We start from the raw sequence: 14,536 nt of genomic DNA, 5'->3' as shown, positions 1-14,536 counted from the left end.
ATGATTTTTATTTACCTTTGTTAAAGAGGACTTAGTTGCAAAAATAATAATCTCTATCTCTTTAAATGTAAATGTCAATCCAATGAAAAGGTGACTGAAAATTAATGACTTTATTTAAAAAAGTGAAGTTCTTAAAATTTTATATTAGATCTAATTTTTTTGTTAAAGGATTTTATACAAATTATAAGAATAGCTTAATTATAAAAATCATAAAGATAATTTTAATTCAGAATATTTAATTTAAGATAATTTAAGCTCAAATGTATAATTATGAAGTTATGACTCCTAACTATATAGAATTTGAAATAAGTCATATAACCTTTCTAGATATTTTTCATAATTAGGTGAAAACAAGGCATGAACTATCTCCATTTGATTTTCTTGCTAATACTTGCAATTTATTTCTAGAGTTATTCCTTAATTGCTGAAAAAGAGTTGGTCTGTCACATGGTTACCCATTATTTTTCTACAATATAATATGTAATACATTTTAAGGATGCATAGTCAAGAAATAAATGTTGGTTAAAAAGTTTTTTTTATTATGTAGGTTTCAGGTGTACAGCATTGTAATTCAACATCTGTATACACCACAAAGTGGTCACTACTGCAAGTCTGGTTTACCATCCATCACCATCTGTTTGACTCTCTTCGTTTATTTTGCTCACCTCCAACCGCCTTCTGGTAACCACTCATCTTTGTATGCATGAGTTTGTTGTTTTATTTTGTTAACTTCTTTTTTTAAGATTCCACATATGAGTAAAATCATATGGCATTTGTCTTTTTCCCTCTGACTTATTTCACTTAGCACAATACTCTTAAGGTCCATCCATGTTGTCTCAAATGGCAGGATTTCATTATTTTTTATGGCTGAGTAGTATTCCAGTGTGTGTGTGTGTGTGTGTGTGTGTGTGTGTGTGTGTGTGTGAGAGAGAGAGAGAGAGACATCTTCTTTATCCATTCATCTGTAGATGGACATTTAGGTTGTTTTCATATCTTGGCTGTTGTAAAAAGTGCTGCAGTGAACATAGGGGTTCACATATCTTTCTGAATTAGTGTTTTCTTGTTCTTCAGATAAATACCCAGAAAAGAAATAGCTGGCTCATATGGTGGTTCTATTCTTAATTTTTTGAGGAAACTACATACTGTTTTCCATAGTGGCTGCACCAGTTTATAGTCCCACAGTGTATGAGGGTTTCCTTTTCTCCACATCCTCTCCAACATTTATTATTTTTTTGATAATAGCCATTGTAACAGGTGTGAGGTGATAGCTCATTGAGCTTTTGGTTTGCGTTTCTCTAATAATCAGTGATGTTGAACCTTTTCACACACCTGTTGGCCATCTATATGTCTTCTTCAGAAAAATGTCTATTCAGATCCTTTGCCTGTTTGTTAATTGGGTTGTTTGTTTTTTTTCTGTTTTTGCTTTTTGTTTTTTTGGCCTTGCCACGCAGCATGTGGCATCTTAATCTCCCGACCAGGGATCAAACCTGTGCCCCCCACAGTGGAAACTTGGAATCCTAACCACTGGACCGCCAGGGAATTCCCCAGGTTGTTTGTTTTTGTTATATGAGTTCTTTATATATTTTACGTATTATCCCCTTATCAGAAATATGATTTGGAAATATCTCCTCCCATTCGATAGGTTGCCTTTTCGTTTTTATGATGGTTTCCTTCACTGTGCAGAAGCTTTTTAGTTTGATATAATCCAAAAAGCTTTAAAAGAGCAGCTTACTAATAGTGTATGTGTGTTTGTTTGTGTGTGTGTGTAAAGGTAGAGTTGATTCTTTGGTGGATTCAGTGCTCATGGAAAATAGTAGCTGATTAAACCTAGAAACTTATTAGAATTAGCTTTCCTTCAGATATAAAATATGTGCTCCTCTAACAAAGGTATGAGGTTCTGGTTTGAGCAGAAGGGTAAGATCCTTTGTCCCCTTTGTAGTGCTGGATATGTGAAGAAGTAGTATAAACATGGTGCGTTCTTTTCAAGTTGAATTTTAGTGGGATATTGTGTAATGGGAAAGAATTAACACAATTATTTAAAAATAATACTCAGTGCCAAAGAAAATTAATGGTTATTGTTAACAATTTTGGGTTCCATTCCCAGACCTCCATTGGGAGGTCATTTCTATTAGGGTACTTATAGGGGGATTTCAGTGGGAAAATTTGTGATTCTGTGACTTTGGATGTTAATCTCTAGGTATCAGTTATTTCAGTCATTAGCGTTTCCCTGCAGTAAGCTCAAGTCCTCTTTTGACAGATATAGAAGTAAATTGCTAGCCTTTATTTCCTCCCAATTTTAGCTATTTGCAAATGTTTATGATAATGAATTTTGGCTTGTGACTTGTTTTTATGGATGAAATAAAAAATCTTTGTAGTTTGCCTTTACTTAAAAATATATTCTTAAAGAAAGTGCATTAATTTTTAGTGTTATCTTACTTGAAATTTTGCTTACTTACTCACTTTCATGTTTTAAGTAGAGATCAGGAAGTACCAGTGAAAAGCTTACAATTATGGGAGCATTTTCTATACACGGATGTGTGTATGTATGTAGGTATGTTTTTAAAACCTGCTTTTGTTCTCTCCACAAAGAAGACTTGAAGCAGCTAAGGAGAATACAAACAAATGTGGTTATGAATAACTTTAAATAAAAACTCAAAAGTCACTGTGGGATATTTAATTTTTCTTCTTTATATTGGAACAGATTAGTGGTTGGTTAAACTTGGTGTGAGCTGTCAAAAAATTAAATTATAAGGCTAAATATTCTCATAGCCTGATATTTGTGTCTGGCTGAAATAATGCATTTAAAAAAATAAACTTCACTGTAAATTTCCAGCTTAAATCCATTTTTATTGTGAATTACCAAGTTAAAATATCTGTGTCTTTTATCTGCTCATGCATTAACTTTGAATCAATATAGCTGTGGAATAGTTTGGGGAAGAATTTCTTTTTCTTTTTTTTCCTAAAGGATGGTCCAGAGATATTCTTTCAAATTTAAGGTCAGCAGACATAGTGAATGAGGATGGGCAGAAGGATGTTTGTTTTTTTAATTAATTAATTAATTTATTTTTTTGGCTGTGTTGGGTCTTCGTTGCTGCGCGTGGGCTTTCTCTAGTTGCGGCGAGTGGGGGCCACTCTGTTGCGGTGCGTGGGCTTCTCATTACGGTGGCTTCCCTTGTTGCGGAGCATGAGCTCTAGGCGTGCAGGCTTCAGTAGTTGTGGTGTGCGGGCTCAGCAGTTGTGGTTCACGGGCTCTAGAGCACAGGCTCAGTAGTTGTGGCGCACGGACTTAGTTGCTCCGCGGCATGTGGGATCTTCCCGGACCAGGGCTCCAACCAGTGTCCCCTGCATTTGCAGGCAGATTCTTAACCACTGCTCCACCAGGGAAGCTCCAGGGGAAGAATTTCTTATTTGGACCTTGCCCCTGAGATTTTCAAAATGGCTTGAACTTTTGATTATTCATGGTTAAGTATGGATGACAATTTTTGCCTTGCTCAGCCTTTATTACTTTTACCTGATCAAGTTTTAATCACTCAGCCCAGCTTTTTTCTATTTAAATTCGTTTCCCATAGCCCATAGAGGTAGCACCATATGAATCTTATTCAGATCCAATAAGCAGTTAAATGTCTTGCTAAATTGTTTGAATTTGGTGGCACTGAATCAAATAGATTAATACATCATTTCATTTAGTTTATTTGCTATGTATGAGTAATGATTGTCCTTTCAGTTTCATGTGATGGGGACTGATGGTAAGAGGCAGCCGTTGATTGGATTTTGGATATCTTTTTGTATTGTTGCATTCAATTTACATATTTTTTCTTGTATATTTTTGATGCTGTTCACCATCCATGGTCTTTCACTTTCTAAGCTTTTAGCCATTATTATTATCTGTTCTATAAAACCCATAAGGGTATTGTGATGCTTCAAATAGATGTGTGTCAAATATTTGAAAAGTGACCAAACGTTTATACAGATGTTAGTTATGATTCTTTCTCAGGAGGCGTGATGCCATAATTTCTGTTTTGCCAAGTAGGTGTGAATTTATGTTTGATTTCTGCTAGATGTCTGAGCAGGGTCTTTTAAATGAACTGCATTTAGAAATAAAAGAATCTGTCATGATTAGAGGATTTAATAGGTAAAGTATGCTGAAGTATTATGTAGCTCACTTCCCATTGAAAGGAACAGTTAATGGAATTGGAATCCTGTTCATGTCAATACAATTGAAAATATATTCAGTCTCTGCTAATAAAAGTTTGGGATGTTTTTTCATACAGTTACACATTAAAAATAACTAATAAACTAGATACCATTTGGGCAGTATGGACAGAGTGTTTCCACTGAGAGGAAATCAGTAGCTCTTGAAACTTGGTGTCTAACTTTCTTTACTAAGTCCCCTTGTCTCTATTTTTGTTTATTTAGAGTACATCTAGAGCTTGAGTTCTTAGATTTTTAAAAAAAATAGAAAATGCTGGTTTGGAATTGTGTTGCAGTGATTGTGGTGGGTGTAGCCTCTACACTGATAAGGAGTTATCCAGGTGTTTACCTGTATCTTTACTTTCTGTTGTTTTTTTCTTGCATCTTGGATTGTCCATCTGCATCTTCATTTAGTATGGAAAATTTTCAACCATCATCTATTTGAATATCATCTACACTCTCTTTTGTCTTTTGTATTCTTTTCTAATTTCGATCTGTTTGTGTTTTAGATTGTTGCTGCTCAAAGTGTGGTCCTCAGGTCAGTACTGGTCTGCAAACTGATGTTATTGGTCTGTAATGAACCAAGACAAATTCAAAGTAAACATTTAGAAGCTTTTAGTAGCAACTTGATATCATGACATCTAAGCACATGATTTTTTCAAAAAGAAATTCACGTTTACTGTATTTTATAGAAGTTTTTGTCTGCAGTATATCGGCCATTTTAAAAATGGTCCTTCATCAGATAGTTTCAAAAGTATATATTAAAAAAAAGTTTATATTTTGTTAGACCTTCTTATTCTATTCTTTGTATCTCTTAACTTCTCTTACGTATTTTATTTTCTTTCTTTGTCTTTCTGAACTGCATTTTAGATAGGTTTTAAAAGTCTTTCCATTTACTAATTCTCTGTTTGTACTGACTCTACTGTTTAAACTTTTACACTGAATTAAAAATTTTACCTATGTTTTTTATTTCTTGAGGTTTTATTTAATTCACACACATATTTTCAGCGTTTCTATTACTTGAAACATCCTTATTGTATAATCTTTCCAATAATTGAAATATGTGTACTCTAATTCTGCCATCTCTTGTTTATGTTGGCCCTCATTCATTGTGTCTGTTTTGTGATTTTTTTCTTTTAATTGAGTAGAGATTTTTGGAAAGTTGTTGGATTCTCTGAGGCCTGGATTGAAGTTATTTTCTTTCACTGAGAATTTACCTATGCTTCCCCCAGGTGACTAGGGATACTGACAGTTTAAGAGCACTTTAAATAGATCTTCACATGAGATTTATTGGATTATGCAAGTGGTGTGAATTTAGTCTGAGAACCTTTTTGAAGTTTCCCCTTTGTGATTACAGTGTCAAGAGAATTGATAAAACATGCTTGAAATGACAAAATTATAGAGATGGCACATAGATTAGTGGTTGCCAGCAGTTAGGGATGGTGCTTTTTTTGTGTGTGTGTGGTATGTGGGCCTCTCACTGTTGTGGCCTCTCCCATTGTGGAGCACAGGCTCCGGACGCACAGTCTCAACAGCCATGGCTCACGGGCCCAGCTGCTCCGCGGCATGTGGGATCTTCTCGGACCGGGGCACGAACCCGTGTCCCCTGCATCAGCAGGCGGACTCTCAACCACTGTGCCACCAGGGAAGCCCGGGATGGTGCTTTTGATAGACTTTTTAGGGTCCATCTCCTGAGCCTCGTGTAGACATTAAGATGTAAGATCAGTTTCAACAGTTTTAGGTACATACTCTCAGAATGAAAGCTGGTTTCCTAGGTTTGCTTATTCTACTTTCATTGTGTTTATAGCTTATGTGGATATGGTACTTTCTTGCTAGCTAAGCAATTCATTAAAACAGATTTTCCCACTAACTTTAAAAAGTTGTATCTAGTAGTATCAAGGTATCTAGTCTGCCATATTGCTGGAAATCAGTATCCCCATCTGTCTACAGTTTAGTCTTATGAAGTATGTTTTTTTGCCTGTGCTCTCTTGTATTTTTGTTAAACTATTTTATCTCTTTGGTCCATCAGACTTGTACAGACCCATTACAATCTATACCCAGTTATGTTTTCTCCTTGGTTTCCCATTGTTCCTTCACTGGTGATATTATGGTTTATTAAAGACATCGTGTGTTGTAGCTGCCATTCTTTCACTCGTGTCATTCTATCCTGTTTAAATGCTATCTCTCCTTTTGACTCCAGCCGCTGCTTCTAGCACTGTTGACATTTTGGGCTGGATAATTCATTTTTGTGGGGGACTATCTTGTGCATTGTAGGATGTTAGCAGCTTCCCTGGCCTCTACTCACCAGGTACAGATATACCTCCCATTTTCTAACAGTTAAAAGTGTTTCCAGATGTTGCCAAATGTCCTTTGGGGGCACCATCTCCACCACCGTTCTAGCTCTATATGAACTTGGCCTCAGTTGAAGAGCCTTCTTTGATGATTCCTGCCTGTGGCTTTTACCTTCTGGATTTTCTGTAGTACATATTGTCTGGATTGTACACTTGTCCCTATTACGTTTGGTTGTGAATTTCTTTTTCTCTCTCCCTCACCGCCCTCTGTGTGTGTGTTTGTGTATTTGTGTCTGTGTCTTTCTTATTTCCCTCACGTTCTAGGGGGTGGGGACCATGTATTTTACCTTTTTATTTGTTTGCAATTTTGGTCAACCCCATATACTTGTTAGTAGTTTTAAATATATCAATTTCTTGCTTTTTCCTTATTTTCTCACTTTTTTATATGGTAGTAATGGGGGTTTAGGAAATTGAATCATTCTAGAAAATGTGGAGAACTTTGAGGCATTCTAAATTGAGACTTTACTAATGGTAACGTTGAGACTTGCAGATAATAGAATTAATACCAATGTAACAATAGTGTGTATACTCAGTAATAACTCTGGAAAATTCAAGACAGTGCAAGATAGCTACAAAGATATAAGAAAGATGTAATTTCTGTTAGATAGATCCATTATATAAGTAACCAGAAAAATGTGCAGTAGAGTAGCATTAAGAAAAATAGAGTCAGAAATATAGAAAATGGAAGGATTTGTAGAAGCATGAAGTACGAATGATTAGTTCTACAGAATGAGATGAGCAAAGTAATAAATATGTCAGGGTAAATTGTTAGGAATGATGGATGGTTAGGAGTTGTGTAAAGCTGATAAATGTGATATGTGAATGTTAGTAAGTTGAAAACAAGTTGGGCATAGAGAGGTTAGCTTCTTACTATCAACTCAGGAGGAGCATGTATATTTTGCCCCAGTTGGGAAAGATACAGTGCAGCTATACATCCACCCCCCCCTTTTTAAAAATTATCACCAAGTTCCAAGTAACAAAATAAATTAAAGCTTGAATCTAATTACCTTTATAAGGGTGCTTTTCCTCATCTAGGCCAAAATCTTCATGAAAAAAATCATAAGCATAATATGTTTTCATTGTAGAAGAATTAGAAAGCAATGAAAGTTGCTTCCCAAAGCCTAAACCACTATTATCATTTAATTCTGTTCTCTTGATTTTTATATGGTCTCAGTTTCTCTCTAGATATAGATATAAAATGTGCCTGTATATAGATATCAGTGTATACTTTGTGTATATGTGTATGTTTGTAAGTATGTATATTTATTTAAAATAGGGATTATTTTATATGAAATGTGTTATAGCCTATTCTTTTTCATATAATATTATGAACATTCTTCCATATCTGTAAAAATTTTTTTTTTTTTTTGCGTTTTGCGGGCCTCTCACTGTTGTGGCCTCTCCCATTGTGGAGGAGCCCAGGCTCCGGACGCACAGGCTCAGCGGCCATGGCTCACAGGCCCAGCCGCTCCGTGGCATGTAGGATCTTCCCAGACCGGGGCACGAACCCGTGTCCCCTGCATCGGCAGGCGGACTCTCAACCACTGTGTCACCAGGTGTAAAAATTTTTTGAAGTAATATTTAGTGTCTACATAGCATTCTGTTCTGAGATTATCCCCAAATTTATTTAACCATACACCTATTATTAAACATTTAGATTTTCTTCCATAAATATATATACACACACATATACACATGAGCATACATCATATACACATAGGTTTTTTTTTCCAGGTCTTTTTTAAAAAAAAAATTTTATTGGAGTATAATTGCTTTACAATGTTGTGTTAGTTTCTGCTGTACAATGAAGTGAATCAGCTATATGTATAGATATAAATATTCCCTCCCTCTTGGACCTCCCTCCCACCCACACCCACACCCTACCCATCTAGGTCATCACAGAGCTGAGCTTCCTGTGCTTTATAGCATGTTCCCATTAGCTGTCTGTTTTACACATAGTAGTGTATATATGTCAATCCTAATCTCCCGGTGAACCACTCTAATGAAAATTTTGAGTACATCTCCCATTTTCTTTGAAGAGTTGTTACCTCCACCATAGTCTGCCTCTCATAATTCGCTCCACAAAATCGTTCTCCCTGTCTTCCTTAATAAAAAGAATCCCAATTTTATATGTGGGCAGTATTACCAAATTTGGAGACTGAGTTTCCTATCCCCTCAAGTGGTTAGGTGTGACCAAAGGACTAGGTTATGGTTGCTAAGCTGTAAGCTGAAATATGAGCATTAGAAGAGAGTGAGATGGGCCTTTCTTCCCCTTCCTTCTTGCTGCTCCCCATAGCCTTCTTGGAGTGTGAGGTGACTTTTAATAGAACAGTATATGGTAGAGCAAAAAGATGGAAGGAACTTGGATTCCTAATATTTGAAGCAGCCACATCAGCCTTTGATTGTCTACTTCTAGACATTTACATGGGAGAAATTCTCTCCCTTTGTTTTTTTCCTCTTAAGTCATTATAATTATTAAAAAAATTTTTTGTCTTGGGAAGGATATGACCTAACCCTAGCTGATAAAGGATGCCATTTTTGATGCTCTGTGCAGTAATGTGGTGGGTCCAATATAAGGAAACATGCATTGTGTCATGGTAGATTCTAGATCCATGTTGAAAACCAAAATCTACTTTGAGACTGGAGAGAGATCAATTGGTATTGAAAGGGAAATACTTGATATGTATTTTCTGGAGTTCTTTGATAATTATATTGCCGAATTTTGTTCTCAAATGATTTTAATAATTATCACAACTATTTCAGAAAATGTATGACAGCTTTTAGGCAAAAGAAATCCCTAACTATTGAAGATCATTAATTGTAGTGTATCAAAATAATCTCTTAAAGCCCTATGAATTTGTAATATTTATTAGATATCTTGGCTAGTCATTTAGACAGAGTTAGCTCATAAATGTGACTTTTAATGCTCTCATTAACTTTATTGGAAGAATTTTGACAAATGAAATTAAAACTTTTTTATTTATAACTTTAGACGTATTTTGGGGGGTACTGATTCTAAGACAGTTATTCATAACTTTAGTGAAAGAAGTGAAGGATACACATTTAAAAAGTCACTAGACTGTTTTTTGAGAAGTTTTAGGTTTATAGAAAAATTGAGCAGAAAGTACAAAGAGTTCCCATACACCCGTTCTCCACAGTATACACATTTTTATCCAGGGTGTTCCACACACATAAAAAAAGACTTTATATCCCTGAACCAAATGTGTATTATTTTATAACAGCAAAACTGCACAGCCCTGAAAGACCTTTTATGCTAACCCAGAGTTTCCCACCCTCAGCACTATTAACATTTTAGGGCAGATAATTTTTTGTTGTGGGAGACTATCCTGTGCATTGTAGGATGTTTAGCAGCATCCCTGATCTCTACCTACTAGATGCCAGTAATACTCTCTGGTTGTGACAACCAGAAATGTTTCCAGACATTGTCAAATGTCCCTTGGGAGGCAAATCACCCCCAGTTGAAAACCATTGCTCTAACCAATTTTCGAAGCTTTAGGATTTGCTGTATTTTTAAGGTGGGCTCAAATTGAAGGAGCCTGTAGTTCAGTGGCCCTTCGCGTGAAGTGCTGTAGAAAAAGTTAGAATCTTCCTGCCCCTTGGGGACCACAGGCAGCATACAGACTCTTGCTGAGCCTCATTTTCCTTGATTGTGAAATAGGTAAAATATTACCTAAGTTGCTTTGAGAATTCATTGAGCTAGATTATCAAAATATTTTAATTTTAGTTTCCTTCTTTTCAGATGTTGTGCTATACTGTTTGGATTTATTCCCTTGAAAGTGTCAAACACTCATTACAAAGTTCTTATTTCTGTGGGAAAGGCTATCACAGTTCAGGATCTGCTATTTATGGACTTCAAGAGTACTATACTGTGGGTGGATAAAAACCTGAAATAAATGTTAAATGAAGACTGATTTATGAGATCAGTTGTGTTTTGTCTCTTTGTGGTGCTCCCATTAGGTTGTCACCGCATTCACATTGTAACAGTTAAGTGATCTCCTGTGTTCTTTCAAGGACTGTGAGCTTCTCACATTGTTGATAGCATTAGATGTCAGCCAGTCGCTTTGACCTTCGAAGTTTTTGTCTTCACATCTGAAATCCCTCCAATTGTAACAGCTCCATTAGAGGAAGCCAGGCCTCTATCAGCTTGTGCTTAGTCCACTTAAGACTTCTAAAAACTTGACAAAGTTCACAACTAATAACCTCCACTTCCCATTGCTACTTTGTAGAGTTATAAAGCATTGTTCACCAGTGAATGAAATGCTGTCTATAATAATTAACGTTATTCTAACTGTTCTGTCCCTTGCAGAAAATTTCCAGAGACTTGGTGAAGATAGGAAAGCTATCAGAAAGACTGTAGCACTATTGTACTGTAAGTATTGCTTTGAAAAAGAACTGTAAATTAAGAATATTTTAAGTATCCAGTTGTTTGGGGGAAAATATGTTAGGCAGAGTTATTATATGGAAAATATAGAAGAGGATATATTATAATCATGTTAATAATTTATAAGTACTAATCCTATGCAGTCTTTTAAAAATTGAAAATGTATTCTTATGTACTGAGATGAGGATTTTACAAATAGCATTGAAAAATATTTCTAATTCTAGCAAGGATTGATCTAGTTTATGTACATTTGCTTATTTAAAACTATCAGAATCCAAAGAATCATTGTAGTTTTGTAGGTTTGTGATTTGTTTGGGTGACTTATTGTTTAGGTTATTTTGCAGAATTATTTATTTGCTGATTTATTTATGTATTTCATTATTTATTTATTTGATTATTTAGTAAATTATTTATCTGATGAATTATTAATACATCTTCATGACATGCTTTAAATTATTTATAACTTAATTTCGAGTTTATTGCTTTTAGTTGCTGCATTGTTACTGACTAGTTTTGATTTTTTTCTTTGTGGTTCTTTAAAATTAAAGTATTAGCTCTAAGGCAAAAGGCATTGCAATGCCCAGGGATTTTTTTTAAAAGTAATTTATGGTAGTGATAAAATTTCAGTTATGCTTTGTTTAGCTCTAAATTTACCTGTTTAGGGTTACCCGTGATAGAATATTTGTTTGCTGTGTGCATACTTATTGTAGAGTCACTTACAAATTAATGATATAGCCTATAGCCTGTAAACTGAGACAGAACATATAAACCTCAGTCCCATTATCCTTGGTATCTCTAAAGGGCAGGTCGGTATTTCTTACTTGCTATAGAGTAGATAATGGAGTCTTAGTTATTTTATTTTAGTGGCAAAGCTATTTTACTACTGGAACATTTTTAGGAAAGCTCAGAGAAATGAAGTCCAACTTAGATTTGGATTCTTGAGATATAAATTTGACTGATGTAGCCCGTAGTTTTTTTAAATACCTGTTATATGTGTATTTGGAAAACAGCATGACGTTTATATAGATTTTTATTTCAGTCTTAGTGACATACTTATTTTATACCATATCTCTTATGGAAAGTTTTATACCACTTTATTTTAATGAGCTAAAAATGTACAAGGGTCTTTTATAAATGCCAGCTATAATTTCTCTGTCTTTACCTAATAATTCTCTTATGTGAAGTTTCTATTTTTAACCAAATAAAATATTTCTTCTTAGTTCTGACTCTGTTTCGTAAGGTAGCACAAGTTATTAGTGTTCTCTTTTTGAATGGGTTTAATGAATAAGTTAAAGTAATTGTTTGGGTTAAAGGATATCATATGTACAACATAGTCTTTCTCCTGTGTTTGCTTGCAGTGAATTACTGTATACTTTACAGTTTTAACATTTCAGAGCGAAGCAGCATTGTACATTTCAAGTTGAAGTATATGCTGTTGAAATGTAGGGAAAATGATCTCTGTAGACAGGTTTCACTATAGAATTTTTTTTTTTTTTTTTTGCTGTACGCGGGCCTCTCACTGTTGTGGCCTCTCCCGTTATGGAGCACAGGCTCAGCGGCCATGGCTCACAGGCCCAGCCGCTCCGCGGCATGTGGGATCTTCCCTGACCGGGGCACAAACCCGTGTCCCCTGCATCGGCAGGCGGACTCTCAACCACTGCGCCACCAGGGAAGCCCTCACTATAGAATTTTAAACTGTGCATATGTAACCCCAAATTTCTTATTTTGAAATATTGACTATATGAATGTTTAATTGGGATATTGCTTTAGTATCTTCATATGCTTGCCTTAAAGGAAGCGGTTTCATTTGATTTATATACATGGATTTAAAAATGTGTTTATTGTACATGTCTGTGACTCTTCTGTTCTCTAGATGAACAACCACAGATATTGTTAGATATGGAATTTTATTTTAAAGTGTGCTTCAGGATGCCACTGTGGACTTCTTTCAGAGGAAAAAGCTGCCTTCTCCAATGTTGAATAAGATCTCCTATACTAGTTGTGTAATATACCCAGCCCACACTGTAACATGTAGCTGTGTCATCCAAGTGATCTTTAATTGGAAGATACAGATACACATATGTGCACACACACACATGCACACATATGTGAAATTGTCTCCTGAATAATTTCTTAGGGCTTGGTTTTGAAAAGAGATGTTGATGGAGATTGTCATAATAGTAGCTAGCATTTACTGAGCACTTATTATGTGCAGGCACAGTGCTCACATCATCTTTTACGTGGATTATTTGTTACTCTTTCCAGTGAGAGAAGTACAGTTATTATCTTCATTTTATGAATGAAGAAACAGAGACTTAGTAACTTGCTCATTGCCACACAGCTGACAGTAAGTGATGGCGCTGGAATTGGGACTCATTTAGTCTGACTCCCAAAGGTCCTTCTTAGCCCATTACAATTCTGTAATGTAGCTTTATTGTTGTTTTAATGTAGTTTTATGTAGTTTTATTTGTTGTATTACATTACAAATCTGTAATGTAATTATGCTACATTACAATTCTGTAATGTAGTTTTTCACCTGAGTTGTTTTCATTTGTTTATTTGTTTATAGAGACTGTAGTTATTTATATCTCTGATAGACTTAACTTGCTAAGTATATTCAGTTTGTGTTTCATTTGGTTGTCTTTTTTAAACAGTAGGTAGTACTTGAGCTTCTTGAATTTTCTGATTTGATTCTTCTTATAATCCTGTATAGTGGATCCGAATTAAATACAGAAGAAGAATTTGTGCCTCAGGGAGATTGAATGTTTGCCTGGTGGATGTCTAACGCTCAGATCACTTCTTTTGACTCTTAGGCCCAAGGCCATTTCCAGGGCTCTGTTAGGTCAAATCTTGGGTGATGTTGGTGTGAGTGCCATAAATAATTGCATCTGTATGAATGCCAGGACAATAGGTGTAAACTAGTACCATCCTGGGCCAATTGGGACCTCTGGTCACCCTAGTAACATCTCAGATTCCTATTGAGTAGTCCCTAACAGTGTATATAATGCATATTTAAGAGCAATCTTAATTCACATGCAATATTTAAAAAAATATTTTATGATAAAACAAACTTCTTTTATGGCCAGTATTTATGTGTTTTTGTTAGCCAACCTAGGCAGTTTGTGTTTATGACTTTTATAAAGGGTGACTCTGATGTTTTACAGCTTTTGGAACCTATTTTCAAGGTGAAAATAAAGAGGAGGTATTACTATTGGGAACAGAAAGATGAGTATGGCAAAGTTGGTCATAATATAGTATATAGTTATAAAGTTTTTCTTCATATCATACATTACAGGATTTTTAATACTTGTTTTGCTTTGTAAATCTTTTGATAAATGGTATATTTGACATTGTACGGAAAACTAATTCTATTTGTTATATGTTCAGAATTTATAATTTTATGTTAGATGATCCAGTAGTTTTTTTTTTTTTTAAATCATGTTACATGTCATTTATATTGATAAGTTGGCAGTTTGCCAAAGCATTTTTGAAAACAACTTTTTCCTTGGTGAAATTCTGTGTGGGAAAATAGGAATCTGTAGAAGAGAGTTGCTTAAAGGTTCTTAGTTTTTGTATAGTTTTCTTTTTAATT

The 14,536-nt window shown here is 35.1% G+C and overlaps 1 protein-coding gene across 3 annotated transcripts in view; it reads left to right on the top strand.

Moving 5' to 3' along the window:
• Nucleotides 1–14,536, top strand: part of TBC1D5 (TBC1 domain family member 5) — a 545,992-nt gene that overhangs the window by 33,707 nt on the left and 497,749 nt on the right. For all 3 annotated transcript variants that reach the window (XM_060099476.1, XM_060099475.1, XM_060099477.1), the window contains exon 2: nucleotides 10,870–10,932. The gene's annotated coding sequence lies outside the window, so the exon portion shown is untranslated. The remainder of the gene's footprint in view (nucleotides 1–10,869; nucleotides 10,933–14,536) is intronic.

The sequence above is a fragment of the Mesoplodon densirostris genome, chromosome 5, assembly GCF_025265405.1.
Source record: "Mesoplodon densirostris isolate mMesDen1 chromosome 5, mMesDen1 primary haplotype, whole genome shotgun sequence".
NCBI classification, from domain to species: domain Eukaryota; kingdom Metazoa; phylum Chordata; class Mammalia; order Artiodactyla; family Ziphiidae; genus Mesoplodon; species Mesoplodon densirostris.
The sequence above is the reverse complement of the archived record's forward strand: the minus strand, read 5'-3'. Positions and strand labels throughout refer to the sequence as shown.